This window comes from Macrosteles quadrilineatus, unplaced genomic scaffold (genome assembly GCF_028750875.1).
Source record: "Macrosteles quadrilineatus isolate MER2022 unplaced genomic scaffold, UCM_ALF_1.0 Scaffold_2__2_contigs__length_208266976, whole genome shotgun sequence".
NCBI lineage: Eukaryota > Metazoa > Arthropoda > Insecta > Hemiptera > Cicadellidae > Macrosteles > Macrosteles quadrilineatus.
The window spans coordinates 139,910,095-139,923,744 of NW_026542595.1; the positions used below are offsets into that span (position 1 = coordinate 139,910,095).

General features: G+C 36.0%; 1 protein-coding gene and 1 non-coding gene across 2 annotated transcripts in view; one reads left to right on the plus strand and one right to left on the minus strand.

Moving 5' to 3' along the window:
* LOC128986613 (activating transcription factor 3) overlaps nt 1-13,650 on the minus strand; it is a 58,668-nt gene that overhangs the window by 9,318 nt on the left and 35,700 nt on the right. The gene's annotated exons all lie outside the window — the stretch shown is intronic.
* Nucleotides 9,968-10,040, plus strand: Trnav-cac (transfer RNA valine (anticodon CAC)). The gene has a single exon. It is a non-coding gene; the product is annotated as a tRNA-Val (tRNA).

Genomic DNA, 13,650 nt, shown 5'->3' on the forward strand with positions numbered 1-13,650 from the left:
GATCGGACCATGAGAACGGGGTGTTCTGGGGGATTTATGGGGTAATAATTGGGTTTTCTCATGTTTGCCCCTCTAAACGTAAAATTTTAGAATTTCTCTCTAAACCATTTTGAATACTCTGATTAGTTATTTTGCTAGTTATGGTTATATTTTGATAAAACTTGGCGAATTTATTTAACTTATTCATATTTTAATAAAACAACACACTTTATTACCATCCCCGTAGCAGCAAACCTAGTTAACACTAAACTTAATGTCATTGAAATGGATTTAATTGAAAATAAAATCAGGCAAATGGAAACTCACTTAATCTGCAGGTTTGCTGCGGTGGGGGTATTTTGCCTATTCCATGAAATGCAGGGATGGCATCACAACCTATGATTGCAAGGAAAATGAAAGATCGCTTCAGATTTCTGGAGAGAGTTGAAAAAACAAAACATTAAACAATTTTTAATTATTTTAATTATAACGGCCACCATTTCGAAATGACCTAACCAAACTCGACCATTGACAAACTGGGATTAGATATAGTATTCAAGCACCTGTATGCCAAATTTCATTAAAATCGGTTCAGGCATTTTGGTATAATAACCAATTCATAGCGACCCAGCATCCTCTTACGAGCGCCATATTGATGACGTCATTACGGGTGACCAAGGTCCTTAAAAATTCGGGTCTGGGCGGTTTTACATACTTGGTATTGTATATCTTCACCCTAAGTTGCAGGATCGTCGCCAGAACTGAAATATGTTTCTGCTACTCATCCCCACTACTAAGCTGTCAGTGTGAAGTCAAAACGATGATGGAGAAGAACGAGTTCTTAGAGTTGATAGAGACCCTGACGATTCCATGCATCAGGAGCTGATGAACAATATGACACGTGGTGGTTAAAGAGTCGTAACTACCAGTTTCTTGGTTAATTTTTCTCACAACTTTAACATGTGACACAGACTCATGATCAATTTTGTAATAGGTGATGGATATTAATTAACTGGATTATTTTACCTTAATTAATTTGTCATATTTAGTTTTTCATTGATAAAGTAGTCTTTTTCTGATAAACTGTCGGTTGCATTGCTTTTATTATGTTCTTTTTCGATTCTGCATCCTAAGAAACATAGAAAACGACACCCCACTTGCTTGGATCTCATAAATACAAATTTTCTCAAAATCACTACCCCCATAAACTTAAAACCCCATAAAATGGTACTTCCACCCCCACAATCACTAGGGACTCTTTAGATTCCAATACCTAATGGTAATTACTACGTTTCCTGAAAGTTTCATGAATGGACTAATTTTTATGTTTTCTACTGGTTTTTTAGTATAATTTTACCTGTACTATGCTTACCCCTAATAGTACTGTTTAAGCTGTGATTGTTTCAGGCAGCTTTAGGTTAAGTTAGGTTAGGTTAGGTTTGGTTAGGTTAGGTTAGGTTAGGTTAAGTTAGGTTAGGTTACAGTACACTCTCGCCGAGACGAGACGGAGCAGGCGATGGCAAACTATTCGGAGGGAATTCCTTCCCCGCCCGCCGGGAGAAATATCGTACCTGCTAAAGGTAGAAAGTTGGTGAATTTGGACATTAGAAACGACCCCAAAAATGTTGGTGAATTTGGACCTGGCCATTAAAAATAGCTACGAAATTCACCGAAGTAATTAGCCTTTGTGATGCAATAATTAAATCGCTGCATACTAATGTTCATTTGCACTTACGCCTTACCTAAAGAACTAAACAAGTTTCAGTTTATACCTTTAGATCATGAGAATACTTGGGAATATCCAAAATCAATGCTGAACTCCTCCAAAGAAACATGAGTGCAGATTTTGATTTCAGCAGGTTTTGACTTGCTGCCAGCGGCTACACATGTTTATGTTTGCAGTGATTCACTCTACCCGGCCTTCGGCTATCTTTGATGTTTAAATTAGCGTATGTAATTCACACTTCTCTGCTTTACTGGTCTGGTCTGTGTGCGGTAAATTGGCTGAAGCAACTTAGTTTCTTGCCAGAGGAAGATCAATGCAGTTTTAGAAATTAGTTAACTGAATGTTGCAAGTGTCTACGTGAAGTTGCAGCTTCTCGATACTATTTTTAACACTCGGAGTTATAGGATACTCTCCAAAACGATGTCAATGAGTGTGATTTTCACTACGTACAGCGCTAATGTATTATATTTCCAAGATGAAGTTGCAGCATTAACTTTGAAAGGAAAATAGACAAAAACCTATTGTAAAATCGGAAATCTATTATGTTTGTTTACAGTTCGTGACTTCAAGACACTGGTTTTTACTAAACATTTTGTCATTTATTTAGTGTGGATTTTACGAGTTAGGGTTTACTCTTTGATGCAATACAGAGGACGTACAAGTAATAGTTTACAAATAAATTATTATATTAAATTGGTTAGATAACAACAAATAAGTTTTTAACGACAACCATTTTCTACAGAACTGGTCAAAACTAACCTTAAAACTGTCTTCGGCTGATCCATAAGTATGCATGTGTAAAGGTCACTTTTAAAATAGAAAAGTATTCGTTCAATTGAATCCCCAATAAAACTGCTGGCTGCGTCTTTAAAAAACAAATTGATTTCCTTTCTTACACACCAAAATATCGCACTAAACTAAAAATACAACTTATTGTAAACTGCATAATCTTTCACGTCTCGACTAGCGTAAATAACTAAAAGAGAAAGTGTAGCTTTGATAGTAGTTCACTTTTCGAAAGGCTCATTAATCTATGATCTCCCTATATTTGCAAAAACTAGGCCACATCTGGTCTTTACTCTAGTGTAGTTAAAAATGACTTCAATAAATACGATACCGTATTTAGTGTTATAGACTCATTGGATTGGTAAAACGTACAGTTATATAGCCATCCACCAAAATGTCTACTGAAGTTAAAACATCTGCTTTTGAGTTGTAACTCAAGTGCAGACGTTTTAATTTTAGTCCTATCAAGCCAAGGGAGTATTTTCAAGTGTACGCATGAAAAATATGATGAAACAACAATGTATTCAACATTGGGAATTATCTATTGAAAAATATTATGGCAATTGCAAAAAATACAATAACATTTTGCAGCGACGTGCTATTACTGTAGGTATTATCCTAACCAAACATAATGGTTTGGAAGGACCCTAACTGAAATTTGAAAACAGTGGATGGTTGAAACTAATACAATAGTTTACAATATTGTTTTACATACTATATTATTTTAGACAGCAATGCAAGAGATATTTTGTTAGAAATCTCTCCACATGAAGGGATTTTTGTATCTATAAGTATAGAAGAGGATGTTTGTATATATATATATTTGGCAGTGATAAACTCAGACACCGCTGAACCGATTGCCACGAAACTTGGTACATACGTGTAGAATTTCATGGAATAGGTTTATACACCATCAATTTCGTGATCCGTCCAATCGGCTCTGCCCCAGTGGCTCTGGAGTTTCCCATGTTAACCTTATGATAAATGGAATTAATGAATCTTAACAGCTGTTTCAATTAAACAAGTTGGTTCTGTTCTATGATGTTCAATAGCATTAAAGTTACAAGGATTACCAACAGGGTGCAGCACTATTATTTCTTTTACATTTTATGACAACAGCTAATTTGCAACCAAAAGGTGAGTGAGCGTAGCGAACGAGCTCCAACCTAATGGTGAGTGAGCGTAGCGAACGAACTTCAACCAGGACGTGATTGAGCCATGCGAACGAGATCATCTTGAAAATACTGTCATTAATAACCATGAATGAAAATAACCATTAATAATTAAGCTAGCATAACCTAGCATTAATATAAAAGCAATAATAAAGAATCGGTTATCCTTTGTACTATATGTGTTTCATTAGTTGTCGTACGTATTTTAATTTAGTTATAAGCACTTCATATACAATAAGACAATTAAACGTTACGGTAGTTGGAAATAAATATAGCATTACCAAGTTTTGGGTGCGGCTGATCTAATGGCCAGATCGTGGTCCTCATGTCTGGAAGGTACGAGTTCGAATAACACAAATCACCAATGGTTTTTATTTATTAGTTAATGACTTGGTGGTTCGGAATCCACCTTAAGTTGAAAGCTCCTAGGATTTAAAACGGATCAGATGATAAGACCATCCTTTATAAATGTAAAACGTTTACAAGTACTGAACTTATTGTGGATAATTGTGTAACAGTCAAAAGGCCAAAAATAATCATTTCCAGTTCAGTTTCCATTCCACATTCAGTTCTCTCAATGAGATCGGACTGCCGGCGTCGCGACCGCAATACTAAAGAGGAAATTCCATTTAATCGCCACAACCGCATTTGACAATTGACACAGCATTTTACAATAATTGCCACCGCATTTGACAGCTCCCTCTAGGATAACTTCAATTTCGTGGCCAGAGTCGCTAGAAACGCTTGAATGAATGGAAACACCATACATCCACCGAAGCTAAACCTGTTTTGAGTTTGGAAACGGGGAAATAAAAACGTCCATTAATTTCGTGAATGGGCCTCTGTTGGGTTGATTTGACTTTTTGTCACCATCAAGGATAGTGGTAAATTACGTAGCTAATTTATCTTCCACTTTATGGCTCGCTTTCATGGATTAGCCGAGGAGAATTCTTAGTTCAAATTAGTTTAAATAAATGGCCGTTTTATCACAAAATGATTATTGGCTTTAGCTGTTTAGACAAAAGTGAGGGTTTTAAACGTGTAAATTATTTTGTATCTTTACTTTTACACATTGATCTGAAACATACTTATTCCGTTGTTTATTCTATTAATATTAACTATTAACTATGTGCATATAATATAACCCAATTTTTATTTTATAAAATAACATAACAAACTAAGCTGGAACTTTTGTTATTATATTTTTCAAAAGATACTATCTGAATAATAATGATACACTTGAAGATTTAAAGGTTTTACTATGTTACAGCTATTAATTAAAACAGTACCTGGGGACCAAGCTTTGCTAAGGGAAAATCATTATTAGACCTACTGGTGGAAATTGGGTTCAGAAAAAATCCATCTCGGGATTAAATCAGCAACCCTAGGGAGACGAAAGAGATCACTAAACACCCTACTTGCCTCAATGATAAAGATCGATTCAAAAAAAGAAGACATTTAACGTAATTTTTTTTATTCATGATCGGGATTCATTCTCCCAAATTTGTTTGCTAAAGTAACTTTTGACATGGGCCCAAGATACTGACATTGGATCATGCAAGTAGACTCCTCTTAAAAAGAATCTTAATCTCGTTTGGACGTGTTTGTTACGTTTGATTCAGTTGATGTAGAATAGACTAAATATTTCTCTCTTTGTTCACTTTAGTCTTTAGGTATTATCAGTGCATAGGCAATAGATAATTCAATTGTACTAGTGTTCTAAAAAAATACTAAGTTAAGGTAACAATAAGTAAATGGTAAATATTAAAACGTGCATACTTATACCATACTGAAACATATCTGAAATATTTTCAGCTCTTTCATAAGGATGGCGAATTCAAGCGTATGTTGAATCCATGGTTTGACTCATAGAGTGGCATTTAAATAAGCGTCTCCATTGACCAGACGTTCATATCTAGAGCGTGTTGCTGCATGTGTGTGTGTAAGGGGGGGGGGCTGATTGAATGATAAGAGGAATGCTGAAGATGGGAAAAACATGCGCCATGTGTGCTTCATATGCCGCCGCCTCCCATGTGTCAGAGCTACGTTATGGGAAAGTGTGGTGTTTATGGTGGTGGGAACGTGTTTTATGGGGATTATATGAGGACAATATGCAATCTGTTTTGCAGCTTGTATTGCAAATCTTAATAAGATTTTCTATGTTTGAACAGTGTTAGGGGCATTTGGTAAATTTAAATGCGTAGACCTAATATTTGTTTTTCCGATTAATTGTTAGGCGTAATCGTATTCTAATAGAAACAAATGAAAAATGCTCTGACCTCATGACCGATCCGAAATCCAATAAAATACTTGTTTGCTTGTAGTACCAAGTAGGTCTACTTTTGGCTTTTTCTCAATGTGTTTTACGGTAGAACCTCGATAACAAGTCACCCTTGATAACAAGGGTCATTTTCAAATTCCCTTGAAATTATTTTACCCCTAATAAAATGTTATTGCAAACCTCGATAAGAAGTCAACCTTGATAACAAGTCTTATTTTTATAATCCCTATGAGAGTTTTTGTTATCATTATCAAGGTTTTACTGTAGTGTGTTTTCTGGTTACTGGCTGTTTTGTCAGTTAACATTCTCTTTGGGGTGTACTAAGTACTTATTTAGATCATCTTCAAAGAACATTCGTTTCTCATTTACTGGGATGTAATAGTCTATAGTTTCCTTTTTGCTTATTTTACACAATTATCTTAAGCTGATTTTCGAAAGAAATTTGTAATTACAACACGAATCATTAGTACGATCAGATTAGCTTCTATTTTGGTAATTTAACCTATATTGCAAAGCTTCCAATAATCTATATTTCATATTGCCAGGGGTTTTTAAACGTTCTAGGTTGTCTACTTCTACTCTACTATGTATAGTCAATGTTTTCAGATAGATAAACATCCAACCAAAACCACAAACCTTTCAAACACTTGCTCCGGTAATTTACAAAAGCATAGCCACTATATATCATACACTATATGCTTACACACTAAAGCACACTCTACACAAACGGTCGGTACGGCGAAGTGTTGGTTGGTATTTCTACAACACAATGGCCTCTTTGAGAACAGCTGTTATACTGTTTGCGTGCCAGAAACTGTTGTAAACAGCTGATTCAGATTTCTACCACGCCTTGTACTATTGAAGAAATATGTCGAAGCATTGCCTTCGGATACGGAATTAGACATCCTATCTAAATGGGTCTGTTGTATACAGTTTTTTTTTTTTTTACAAAAAGAATATAGCCTAGTTGAGTTGAGTGTATTATTGAAGCTCTACTATCTCTTAAGACATTTAGTCCAATGATGTTTGATGTGGACATAAAAGGTGCTATGGTTTACAATGAGTCGCCTTTTTCTGTTTGAAATGAATAAAAGGTTGGTTCCAAGGAAAGAAAACGTTAAAAGAAGACGTTATTTTACTTCAGTACATTTAGTAGAAAATTCAAATAATTACTATAACTGCAGCACATTCTGCTGGAGTAAAGCTTGTTTTATTTTCCTAACTAATCTTAAGTTAGAGCAATCTTTGAAAGAGGTCCGAGTATTAATTATAGACATGTCGGACCACTGTCATCACAGTTTTAATTGGTATCCGTTGGAAACGAGTAGAAGTTAAATATTGCTTTTCCGTCATGATACTATAGTTATAAAATTAAGTCTGCAACCGACCTCGCAGTCTAATAACTTATAGAAGGGTGAAAGTACATTTTCAAGGCGAAGCTCACGATGAAGCGCTGAAATTCGCAACCGATAATCTCGAGAATGAAACTCGCGCGAGCAATCGGTAATCGCGGGAAACCCACAGTTATCAATTTTGCGCGGGAAGAGTGTAGGTTTAGCATTGGTCGCGCATGAGCAGCGGGTGGAGTGGGAGTACTGATAAGACACCTGTCATAGACTCACATTGTTATTGTAGCTTCAATAGGTGTATAATTGGAGCTTATTGTGGGAAATGAGTGTAATATGTTGTAATATAATATATTTTAGATTTTTTAATGCCCGGACTAGTGGTTATTAGAGTGCAGGACTGTCCTAGAGGTAACAGGTTCATGTCCCGCCAATCACCGATAGATCATTGGCATGACCTAGAGATGCAGATCCCTCATTGAGTTGTAGCGTAGATAAAACATACTCCCTTAGTAGATTTAGCCTCCTTATAGATTAGCGGTAGGATATTAGAAGTCGTGTTTTGTTTACAATTTGGTTCTTGTTATTTCAGCCATTTAAAACCTCGTTTAACCAAATAAAGCGATATAATCATAAACAATAACTCGTTCCTTAAATGCATTGCCCAACAGTAAAGCATAAATCTTGAAATTAACCCTAAAATAATAGAAACAAAATTTCGTCGACACTAGCGATCACTGTCACCAAAATGAACTAGACACGAAAATTGAGCTTCAAAATTTACTATGGGATGAGAAGTCTACTTGTGTTAGTTATTCTATGTTTGTAGGTTCTCTTCTATTGAAAGTTTGAAAGTTTAAGAGCAAGTTTCTCAGGTGTGAAGGACTTTTTGTTTCTTTGTATTGGAGAAATCTGTCTAAGCAATGATTCGATTAAATATTTGACCTTCAGATGCCGGAGTAGACAACCATATGGATCAGCTGTGGCGCAAAGTAAACTTTTGAAGTAAAATTGTCAGGGCAAATTTGTCATAGTTGAATTAGCCAGTCACAGAATGCGCTGTTGCCAAAATTAAATGTCCCTAAACATTTTTTGTACTATGCATTTCGATAAAACATGAAAGATGCCAGAGTTTACAATAAGCTATCCGTTCAGTTTGGCTTGGTAAAACGTTTCCTTATTCAACAGAAAACAGTAATCGTCATCAATACACAACCGTGATTCAATTCAACTTACTTCATTTCATTCTAAAATTATGCTTTGTCTATTCTCCCTTTCCCCTCTAGTAAAATATTAAATTTAGTACTTATTCATTATTGCATGCAATCGATTGCCAGTCTGAGTAAACTCATCGCTCAATAACAGAATGAGTGTTACAAAGAAGTTATCGATAGGCCTACTCTGTGTCATTTCATTCTCAGACAGGCGTCGCACGAACTTATAGGCTCCGAACCACTGATATTATATAGTTTGAAATTCATTTGAGTTGTGGGATTCGAACAAGCCTTCAGAATGAAGTCCGCACGTATAAGTTGACAGGTGTATATTTGTAATGTACATTATTATTTCTTTGTAGGTGTGTTTGATATTTTGTGCTTGTATCTATGTTTTGTATGCGTATTTTACACTGTTCGAAGAATACTTATCAAGAGGTTATGTATTTATATTTTAATGATCGTGAGAGGCACGCCAACTTAAGTTCAGTTATGTTCACAAGTGAAATTAACTTCGCACGTTGGTCGATCAGTAGGCGTCGACACCTACCATCTCTACTTGAGAAACTACTAAAAATTCTCCATCAGAATACAGCCGTAGGATTGTTTATCACTTAGCATAAGGTAGGTCTATGTTTGCCCTTCGCCTACTGAGTTCAACCGTTCCGTCTTCAAAATGTCCTGATTTGCATCTGTGACGAGGTCAGATGGTACAATTTAGTGGCCGAAATTATTAAATCCTAGTGTTGAATTTGAACAATACATCATTTAAGTTTAGGGCTTGAATAACGTGTTTTGGATTCATTTATATGAATTAATATTATTTTATTTTTTACGTTTGAGAACATTTCATCTTGCAAATGCTTTCGTTTTGTAGTCAATGGTAATTCTGAATAGAACTCCCATTTCATGAAACAAGTTCTAGAATCAATGTGGAAAAGATGCATTCAAACATGATTGCTATAGGTTGCAAACTAACTACATAAATCATTCCGACTGAACAAATACAAAGATACAATACTAATCTCATTACTTTCCCCACAGTCGCAAAGATAATTTCCAAGGCACCCACACTTCCACCCACACCTCGTAAGACAAAGACCGTAGATCGGTCGTGCCTCGGGTGTACATCACAGCGTGAAGTGGCGGGTTTTATCAGACAGTTCGCGGGTTGGCGGGTAGCGGTAGTTGATGTGGTCCGGGTCCAGGCATGCAAACCAACGATTGTTTGGGTGTCGGGGGCCCCCGCTTACACCCACACCCGTACACATACACAAACACACAGCGCACACACTCTCTAGGACATCACTGCTTTCGTCGTTCGGCGTTAAAGTAGGCCTTTGAGGAAATTCTAGAATAAAATATAATATGTCCGCTGTTAAAGGTAATTATTGTGTTCATATTCTAAGTACAACTAATTAAAATAACCAGCTAATTCTATACAGCCAGTTGCTCCTCACCAAGTTTCCGTGGTGTAGCGGTTATCACATGTGCTTCACACGCACAAGGTCCCCGGTTCGATCCCGGGTGGAAACAAAGAATTTTGCCTAAAAGAATTCATTGAATTCATAAATATTCTCTTATTATGATTACAACAAAGTTTGAATAAATGGTTCATTTTCTTATTTTTACAAATTTGTATGAATGGTCTCAACATTTAAAAGTAATTAAAACTGAATCTTTTAAGAATCTAAAACATATAGAAACAAGTTGTAGCAACTTCATGACGGACACAGCTATAAGCTTATATAGCTTAATTATTTATATTAATTTTACGTCAGCTATTCACTTTTCAAAGGTCTGGTGAGAAGTATTATTCAAATTGTGTAGTAATCAAACGTCTGTCTGTGGATGGATTGATGAATAGAATACCAATCCTGATTTAAAGGAATTATTAGAAGATGGCATACTAACGTAATGAACGATGTTTTCAGTCTAGCAGAGGGTGTGGCATAGAAGAATTAAAATTATTGTCAATCGAATTACTATCCAAACTTAACACTGAATCAGACACTGAGGTTTTGTAAAGAGCCGAAAATTCGTCATGTGTGTGTTCAATTCTGTTTAGCTTCGACATAATTAGTAAAACCAAATTAGGCCTATAGGTATATCTTTTACTTGGGTAGGTTTTCCTTAGAATATTATCTTTTCATAGTCTAAAAACTGTTTTTCCGGAAGAGGGTCAAAAGCTTGGTTGGGAATCGTTGAAAGTTATTGTAACACAAAAGAACATCATCGGTTATAATAGCAGTAACCAATTCCCACAGGACATCGAAGAAGAATTCGACAAAAGTTATTCAGAAAACCAACCTACAACATAAAAATATACAATGGGTTATTTATCTGGCGAACTTTTTTCAGCCTCCAAGGACACAGTGGTGCCAACTTTCACACGACCGACTGTTTACAGGTGCAGGATTGCCAACATTCAGTTGGCGTGGAGGGTGCTCATGGAGAAACAAAAGTCAAAACTCTTCACAGACGTTGAGTCAAGTGCTGTGAAGAGTGGAGCAGACACAGCGCATCTCACAGTTCACAGCTACTGGAGACGAGGGCACTTGAGAGTTACGCAATGCGCATGGATAGATCTCAGCAGGGTCACAAGATTTCCTTGTACAATATATTTGACCTTTTCTAATTTCTATGACATATCCTCGGCACGTCCTAGGATATGTCGCGTTCAACTTTGATACGGGTATTATCAGCATTGCATTGAAGCAGAATCAACAGTTAGTTTCTATATCAAATGGGTGTATCCACATAATAAGTAATCACTCTTTGCATCATACAATTTACAAATTGTTACAATACCAAGTTAAACCCTAATATAAAACCATATGACCGTGAAGAACCCGAGAAAAGGCCTTAATACGAATCCTTCAATCAATTTTGACGATTTTACCATGAGACTTAAACTCTTTAACCCCAGCCATAAGACAACAGGTGAGGTCTCTCACGACTATCCGTGACCTTGGGCTGACCTTGGGGTCAAAGGTCAGGGGGAGGTGCATCTCCAGTCATCAGTCAGTGTCTAGAGTTCATAATGAACTTTCCAACCATATAAGGGAGGAAGGAGGGTAGAAGAAATTGAACTTAGAGATTTTCATGGATGTTAAGTGTCATTTAGAATCCTTATTTCGTCTTGCTGAGTCCTAATTGGGGAAACGACAAGTCTCTTTGTGCCATTCATTGAACAATTCATGAAACCAAATTAAGAGATTTACACTTTTCCTTTATGCATCTGTACAAGCCGACAGTTCAGAAAGGTAGGGTAGCAAATGCCTTTTGATATCTAGTAGCATCGGCTACTCAACCATAGAAACGATCGTATTGCAGCTTTATTGTCCTTCATGCCTTGGAGAGTTTCTGATTATTTCTCATTTTTAAATACCCTGGGGATCAATACAGTGGGTACGGTCCTTAGACATTTTTGTTTTCATTGAATGATTTCTATTTCAAACCTCATTTGCCTACGTTCAGTAATATATTCGTGCTAAAAATTTCGAACAGGAAAATAGGATGTTTATGTCAGCATAATGATGTTCTAAAATGTTGCAGAAACAACTTTATTTACAAACTTAAACATTTGTTTATTAACATTTTAGAATCATCACTATTAGAAACCCAACAGCAAAAACTGGGCTCTCTTAGTTCTGTGTCGTATCTCTCATTAGCTAACATTTACATACCAATTAAACTAGTGGATGCTGGGATCACCTAAAATGGCGGAATATCCGAGGTTCATCAAGGTACCCTACTTTCACATCTTGGCGGGATCGGTTCGACATTTTTAAGTAAATAAGGCAGACCAGTGGGAAATAAGTTGTGAAATTCCGACAACTCTTTCACAAAACGTTCGCTATTCGTTAAATTTTCCACCGGTTATCTAGCCTTGGTCTTTTTAGTTATTTATCACTGTAGTATGAATGCTAAATAGTCTTCGAGTTATGTGAAATAGACGAATGTTGAATTAAGTAATAAGGCGAAGGACGTTAGTCTATAGTAAAAAAGGTTTATATATGTAACTAGGGCGTAAAGTCGTAACACTCAAATTTCTAATGCAAACATTTTTCGTGGTAAAAATCGCTCGAACTTATATTAATGTAAAATTAAAATACATGGATTCACTTAAAACTACGAACACGTCATAACGTCCTATGTCTTCGTTTGTCTTCGTTTTACTTTAATTATCAAGATAATTTCACACAGAAACGGGTCACAAAGTTTTGCTTTTATACAATAGTAATACAGTAGTAGATGTATACAACAATATCTGTTACATTAAGTTTATACGATGTAAACCTAACTAGGTGCGTATTTTAAAACGGGGATGATTAACGGATGAGTGATGACACAATTGTTACTGACTGAGAACAGTTGTATCTTTAGTCAAGATAGTTTATTAAAAGGCAAATAATCAAGAGGTCAATCTAAGTTTCAAACCAAAAGCTACTGACATTTCTCAGGGTTGATCAGTGATCACTTTATCCAGCCAATTATAGTACACAATTACTTTCCTTTAAAGTAACACGATAAAAATGTGACTCTCTTAAAAAGTATTTCTTACAGTATCGACGCCATTTTATTCATCTACGACCAGCTTTTAAGTACCTTAGCAATGTTGTTTGTAGTATCTGAGAGTTAAATTTTACAAACTTGCCAATTACTAAACACAAATTTAATCCATAACTTTTTTTAAGTGAAATAATCTTTAACTCGTAGAAACACATAAATGTTATTTCATATAGTAACGAAGCCTGGTGATATAAAAAAAATCACTTACACACTCGCAAGTTGGCATCAGTGGTTCCGGAGGATCCGGAAATAATAAGAAGGCACGCAACACCGCATCCTTGTGGCGCGTCGACAATTGAGGTAATAACGCCACTTGTGACAATGTCCTTTGACGCGTGGCAAACATAACCTCACCCTCGCTTCTGACCGCTTCCTTTTCTGGGATTAAAACCACATAATTCCACCATTCAACGAAATCATTATGTTCGTAATTCATTATGTTTGTAAATGAGGTTGTGTATGTTTTTGTTGGTTTTAACATTTTCTCAAGCTAAAGCTAGAACTCTACATCCACAACTATATCATGTTACTTACCCAATACTCGTATAGCCGTTTATGAACTGGCCATAAA